At 41.5% G+C, this 6,000-nt stretch overlaps 1 long non-coding RNA gene across 1 annotated transcript in view; it reads right to left on the bottom strand.

The window, feature by feature from the left end:
- Positions 1-798: 798 nt before the first annotated feature.
- Positions 799-6,000, bottom strand: part of LOC107976514 (uncharacterized) — a 39,731-nt gene continuing 34,529 nt past the window's right edge. Inside the window, exons 3-4 of the long non-coding RNA XR_001720560.3 lie at positions 2,822-2,985; positions 799-1,129 (exon numbers count right to left, since the gene is read on the bottom strand). This is a non-coding gene — a long non-coding RNA (uncharacterized LOC107976514). The remainder of the gene's footprint in view (positions 1,130-2,821; positions 2,986-6,000) is intronic.

The raw sequence follows: 6,000 nt of genomic DNA, 5'->3' as shown, positions 1-6,000 counted from the left end.
CAGGAAAGACAAACAGATACTTCACTAAAGTGGACATATGGATGGCAAATAAGCAAATGAAAAGATACCCAACATCTTTAACCATTAAGGAAATGCAAATCAAAATCACAGTGAGGTATTGCTACATACCAAGTAGAATGGTCAAAATAAAAAAATACTGACAATACCAAGTGCTGGGAAGGATACAGAACAACCAGAACTCTCAGACATAGCTGATGAGAATGCAAAATAGTCAAGCTATGCTGATGCTTCCATATAAAGTTAAATATAGGTTTATCATATGACTCAGCAATTCCACTCCTAGGTATTTACCCTAGAGAAATGAAAATGTGTGCATAAAAAAAATCTGTACGCAAATATTTATAGCAGCTCTACTCTCAATTGTCTAAAAACAACCCAAATATCTTTCAACAAATGAATGCATAAACTGTGGTGCATACGTACAATGGAATACTACTCAGCAATGAAATGGAGAAAACAATTAATACATGCAACAACTTGGATGCATCTCAAAAGCACTATGCAGAGTGAAGGAAGTCATTCTCAAAAGGTTATGCATTGTATGATCCATTTATGTGACATTCTCTAAAAGACAAAGCTATAGTGATAGAGAACTGACCAGTGGCCCAAGCATATGGGTGAGGGGAGGGTGTGACTACTAATGGGCAGCCTAAGGGAATATTTCTGTAGTGATAGAATTATTCTGCATCCTGACTGTGGTAGTGTTACCGAGAAATCAATGGGCTTGCTGCCTGATGTACACAGAGGTGAATACCATGGCACTCACTTTTGAGCAAAAATTCTTTATTTGGCAAGGAGACAGGAGGAAATGCCCCAGTGCGTCTCCCCAAGCTGGGTTTGGGTCAGGTTTTATAAACATAGGGTATTGAGGTGTGATCTGGTTGGATCTTGCAATGAAGTGATGCTGGGAGGCATGATCTGACTGGATCCTGCTATCGACCGTGGGGCAATGCCAGAGTTCGATCTGATTGGATCCTGGATCCTGACATGCAGTGTCTGCTTCTTAATTCAGTCTCTGCTCCTCAGTCTGGGCACTTAGGTTCCTCCTGTGATTGCACACTTGGTTCATCTGGGCATGCTCAGGTTACATGACCTTCATCCTGGGGGTCTATGGCAAATGAAAAACAACTCACAACATTGTTGCATAAAAGTTGAGCCACTGGCTGGGCACAGTGGCGCAAACCTGTAATTCTAGCACTTTGGGAGGCCGAGGCAGGTGGATCACCTGTGTCAGGAGTTCGAGACCAGCCTGGCCAACATGGCGAAACACTGTCTCTACTAAAGTATGAAAAAAAAAATTAGCCAGGCATGCTGGTGGGCACCTACTGCAATCCCAGCTGCTCGGGAGGCTGAGGCAAGAGAATCACTTGAACCTGGGAGTCGAAGGTTGCAGTGAGCCAAGATTGCACCACTGTACTCCAGCCTGGGTGACAGAGTGGGACTCTTGGCTCAAAAAAAAAAAAAAAAATGTTGAGCCAGATTGATTTGGTGTGGTTACCGTAGTGGTTACATGAATCCATACTGTATTAAACTTCATACCATTATGTACCAAAAAAAGGTTGATTTTACTGTATGATAATTTTTAAAAATGAAGTTAAAAAATTTGGTCATTGATATAAATATTGATATCATTGAGTGTTTATTATATAAATAATAGTGGTTATTGATTATTGTCTACTTGTTTTACATATTCCTAGTTTTTACTTCCCCCACCCTGCTAAACCTCTACTCAAGCTCATGCCAACTCTCTCTTGCTGTTGGCATGCTAAAACCTCATTCAATCCTGAAGTAAATCTAGGAATATTTTCTTCAGAAAATTGGTTCCGCAAAGGATAGCTAAAAATGCTGTTAACTTTCCCGAGTTAATAATGATGACGATGATGATGATGCAGATTATGATAACAGCATTCTGAAACTCTGAAGTGTTTTCCCAATGGTTCATATGTGTAGGACAAGTTATTAACAGTAACTCTTCTTCCTGGCATGAAAGTCAGCAAGTCATGGCTCAAAATGGGGTGAGGACTTCCAGAGGGGTGCCCTTGGACTAAAGGATTATTTTTGCTTCCTGGGAAGACTCTCGATGGGTCTGCATGGCGGGGTGGAATTATAGAAATAACTATAAGGATTGATTCATCTCTTTTTCTTTTCTTTCTTTTTTTTTTTTGTGACGGACTTTGGCTCTCGTTGCCCAGGCTGGAGTGCAATGGCGCGATCTCAGCTCACCGCAACCTCTGCCTCCCGGGTTCAAGTGATTCTCCTGCCTCAGCCTCCTGAGTAGCTGGTATTACAGGCATGCGCCACCACGCCTGGCTAATTTTGTATTTTTAGTAGAGACGGGGTTTCTCCATGTTGGTCAGGCTGGTCTCAAACTCCTGACCTCAGGTGATCCACCCACCTTGGCCTCCCAAAGTGCTGGGATTACAGGCATGAGCCACCATGCCCGGCCAATCCATCTCTTTTTCACTTATTTTCTGATTATGCCCACTCTTCATCAGTTGCTGATTTGCTTCTGAAAACTAGGCAATCCTGTCTACCAGGTACCTGCTGGATTGCAGATGGTTTGCCTTGGTTGAGTGATGGAACACTCATCCAGTGATGAAGACTGGCATGGGGGCTCCCAGGGCACCAATTGCATGAATCAAATGTAGCCAATTAACTGTCTTTTCCCCCTTTGGATAGTCCTATTATTTTTCTCAAAAGCACATCCACCTCATCTACCTACAAACCACAGAACCACTCTGAGTTCGGAGTTCCTACGCAAGGGCAACAATTCTCTGGTTGAATTCAGAAGTCCACAAACCTTATTTACGCAGTCACTGGAAGTTCATCCACAGTTTTTAAGGAAAATTCACCAAGGATAGCAAGTGTGACTTTTGTGGGTACAGAGATCGCTGCGGGTGTCCCACTTGATGGTATTTTCCATGGCAGATACCTGAAATGCTTTCTCAGTGTTTTTTCCAAAGGCTGTGTTCAACAACAATGGTTATTCAAATTAACAAAGCTTAAACAACACTGAGTTACTATTCTTTTTATTTGTCAAGTTGGCAAAGCATGACCTTGGCCATGCCCTCGCTCTGCAAGTACACAGCTTGAGTGGACCCAGGGCCCCAGGTCCAGCCAAAGCCCTCTTCCTGCACACATATCCTCATGTTTTAACTTACTATTGTCTATTTACTTTATTTAATAAAGTTTACTGCTTTTCTATCATAAAAGCAATGTGTGCTTAGTATAGAAAAATATATAAAACACCAAAATATGTAATCAAGCAAAAGTATTCCCTGTAATCTCAACACTCATAGAAATCGCTGTCAAAATGTTGATAACATTCCTTAAAGTGTTTTTTGTAAGCAGTATTTTTTCCTGCTTTGAAGTAGAGTTAGGATGACATTAAATATAGTATTTTCTGGCTTTTATTTTCACAGAGCCTCTCATCAGGCATAGCCTGTTTGTACCTATGTTTTCATTTTATTTAAGTAGGGAAGTACTCAACTCAACAATTCTCGTCCCAAATGATAGTTTTGACGTCTCATCATTAAAAATTCATACCACCTACGCCTGCCCCACTGCCAGCTTCAATTCCTTGTTTTGTTAAAACTTTTGCATGCATGTTTTCTCTGTTCTCTGCCATAGGGAACTCCAGGGAGAGGGAAAGATCAACATTTATGTGGGGTTTTCACTTTTGGTTAAGAGCTTTATGGCTAACAAACTTCTCTCTCCTGTAAAGGGCCTCTTGGGATCAAATTCTGTTTCTTAGAGAGCTTCAGATGTGTCCATGCAACACCCTGGCGTCCTTCCAGCAACTTCCCAACACAGAGAGAAGATACACATCTGATTCTAGTGTTACCATCCTTATTAATGCCTCATTTCTTCACTGGAATAACACCACCTGCCACAGCTTAGAGTTAAAGCCTTCCTCAGTGTTTCTTGTAGTACCCAAGAAAAACAAACACTCATTTGCTACAATCTTTCAAATCTGCTTCCTGAGAAATAATGACCACAGGGGATTCCAGCTGCTTCACAGGCTCTGAAATGGCATCAGCTTTAAAAATCTCATTCAGACCTGTGCTCCAGAATTAGGAAAGAATGTGAAACTTTACTGTACACCCAAAGAGAATGCAGAAAAATACTAAGTGTTCTGAATTTACAAACAGGGTAAGGGATCATCAAGGCTCAACCTAAGTGCTCTCCTTCAGGGAAGGCTTCCTGCAAGAGGTAATATCTGAGGAGAGGTATGAGGAATGAGTAGGAGTTAACCACGGCAGGGTGGGGGCAAAGAGTGGGAACATCTTGGCAAATGTGTATGATATGATCAAAGGCACTGAAGCAAGAAGTGGGGAAGGAGAGGTGCAGAGGGACAGCAGTAAGACCCAAAACCAGGGAACAAATCTCTCAGAAAAACCCCCAACCAGTCTAGGCTGAGTGTAACTATTCTGTTGGGATTCACTGATGTGGGATTGTTGCTGCTTGCTACAATTTGCGCCATATTAAAATCCCAATCTGTAAACTAAGATATAAACAAATGTATTTTTAGCAATTCTCACTTTTGAAACTTCCTTCTTTCCACATTTTCTCCTCAATAAGAACCTAGCTCCAAATAGTTTCCATCCTTTTTTGATGTAGAGTTTTATGTAAGTTTAGATTATTAGCAACGGTCTCACCCAACAGTAGGAGATAATCTGCTTATATTTGAATAAAGATATGAGCGTTTGTATATGTATGTGTGTGTGTATGTGTAAGGTGACACAATAGATATGCTTTATCCATTGAACTTTATTCCCTAAGTACCTTTTCATTGCTCTGTGGCTTGGCCCATGCTGTTCCCCATGCCTAGAATGCCTTTCCTCCTATGCCTTCCTCATCTGATGAATCTTTGCTAATCTTTCAAACCCAATACCCACTCCTTGATGCCATTCACCATGGCCCAGGCAGCGTTCATTGTTCCAGCTGTCTTCCCAGAACTTTTTCTATCAGTTTTGAACACTTAAGATGCTCAACTGTGGCTGGGCATTAAGATCGTTGGGGTTGTTTTGTAAAAAATACCATTTCTTAGCTTTACCCCTCGAGATTCTGATGTCATTGGTCTGGGGTAGGGCCTAGGAATCAGTATTTTTAAAAAGCTCTCCATATTTCTAAAGTGAATCAATATGGAGAACCAATACTTATCCTAAGAATCTATCTGTTGACCTGTCTTCCTCCCCTATTAGACTTTGTGATGGTTAATTTTATATGTCAATTTGGCTAGGCCATGGTACCCAGATAGATAGTCAAAACTATTCTAGCTGTTACTGTGGATGGACTTTTTAGTGAGATTAACATTTAAATCAGTAGACTTTGAGTTTCTTTGTTACAACCAAGAACCCTGACCAGCTGCAAACCCACACAGAAATAGAGAAGGAACCTTAGGGTAGGCATTTAGATCTTGCAGAAGAGAAAGCAAAAGCAAAACCACAGCTACGCTTGCTCAGAGAACAATTCAGGCACCACATGGCACCAATTACGACATTTTTCAGAATTAGTAAATCAATACGAATTAAGCACAGATCACCTCCCATAATATGGGTGGGCCTTATCTAATCAGTTTAAGGCTTTTAGAGAAAAAGGTTGACACTCATTCCCTCCACCCTCCAAGGAAGAGAGAATTCTGCCTCCAGACCATCTTTGGACTCAAGCTGCAACATCAACTCTTCCTTGGGGTTCCAGCCTTCAGGCCAACCATACAGATTTTGGATTTACCAGCCTCCATAATTGCATGAGCCATTTCCTTAAAATAACTCAAGTCTCTCTCTCTGTCTCTGACACACTCTCTCTCTCTGTCTACATATATATATATGTATACGTACACACACACACACTCGGATCTTATTGGTTGTTTTTCTGGAGAACCCTGACTAGTACAAACTGTGAGCCACTCCTGGAAGGCAGCTGTGGCTGATTCCTCTCCATTTCCCCAGGGCCCAGCACAGTATTGGGCACACAGAT

Source organism: Pan troglodytes, chromosome 7, assembly GCF_028858775.2.
Source record: "Pan troglodytes isolate AG18354 chromosome 7, NHGRI_mPanTro3-v2.0_pri, whole genome shotgun sequence".
NCBI classification, from domain to species: Eukaryota; Metazoa; Chordata; class Mammalia; order Primates; family Hominidae; genus Pan; species Pan troglodytes.
The sequence above is the reverse complement of the archived record's forward strand: the minus strand, read 5'-3'. Positions and strand labels throughout refer to the sequence as shown.